Source organism: Culex quinquefasciatus, chromosome 1 (assembly GCF_015732765.1).
Source record: "Culex quinquefasciatus strain JHB chromosome 1, VPISU_Cqui_1.0_pri_paternal, whole genome shotgun sequence".
In the NCBI taxonomy this organism is placed as follows: domain Eukaryota; kingdom Metazoa; phylum Arthropoda; class Insecta; order Diptera; family Culicidae; genus Culex; species Culex quinquefasciatus.
Window position 1 is genome coordinate 38,192,845 of NC_051861.1, and position 1,240 is coordinate 38,194,084.

Consider the following 1,240-nt stretch of genomic DNA (forward strand, 5'->3'; position numbering starts at 1 on the left):
GGCTCATTAGTTCGTATACATACTACTATGGAGATTACGGACGACCTACCCCCAAAGCTCCTCAACTCCCTCCCACCAAAGTTTCCGGCGGTCAGAATCTTCTCGCTCTCGTGCCGGCGCGAAAGCTCACAGCTCGCAGACTCCGAGAGCAGACAGTCAAGTCGCGCCGTAATCTCACGTGCTCGCGCTCAGCGTAATCAATGGACGTTATTATTTGATGCCGCGAATTTTGAAAGAACAAGCAGCAATATTGTGATCTAGGTTTTGCACGAACCGAACAGATGTGAATCGTATTAAGGCAATATGGTTGTTTGATATTTGGGTAAACCAAGGGGTTTCCAGCATCGTGTCAGACTGGTCACTAATCCGGAATTACTTGGAATTTGAGCAAGTAATTCTGTAATTCTAGATTTACTGAGTAATTCCAGAGTAATCCTGGTAATTTTTAATAATCCCAGTAATCCTGGTAATTCCATGATTCTTTTTTATGAAAACATACTTCGGAAAATAATAAAATAAAAGCAAATAACTGTTAAAAAGAAAATTTCGACTCTATTTTGATTCTATATAATGCCTATTAATTTTTATGTAAGAAATCATAGTTTTAGCTAGTACGGGATCATTCGGATTATGAGTAAGTAATTCAGTAATTCCAGAATTACTTAGCAAATCTGCAGTAATTCCTGTAATTCTGGAATTACCTTGTAATTCCGTAGTAATTAGTGTAATTCCATAGTTACTCAGTAATTCGTGTATTTCCCATCAATTCAACAAAGAAAAAAAGTTGAATTATACCATGTTGAAAATTTGGTAAGTTGAATATTACCTCTTTTTTGAGTAAAAAAAATTGTGTAAAAATATAAACCTGATGAATATTCATCAAAAACTGATGCAAATTCATCATTTTCTGAGGTAAAATTAATCTTTTTTTTTTTTACACAAGATCTGTCACCATTTCTTGATGAATATTACCATATTTTTTCTGTGAAGTGACTACTAGTAATTCTTCAAAGGTAAATCGGCAGAATGCATTTTGCTTTTCCTTGATTCCTTGATTTCTTTTTCGGAACGTCCGCAAATTCGGATGTTCTCTAATTCAAATGTATTCGGATGAAAAAGCACTCAAACGTCAAAATCAGTTGTGACCCCATTATTCGATGATTTCCAAGTAGGGTGTCCAATTTTCCCGGGTTTTAAGTTTTCCGGAAAACGGAAAAAATATTTTTAAGTCAGGAATTTT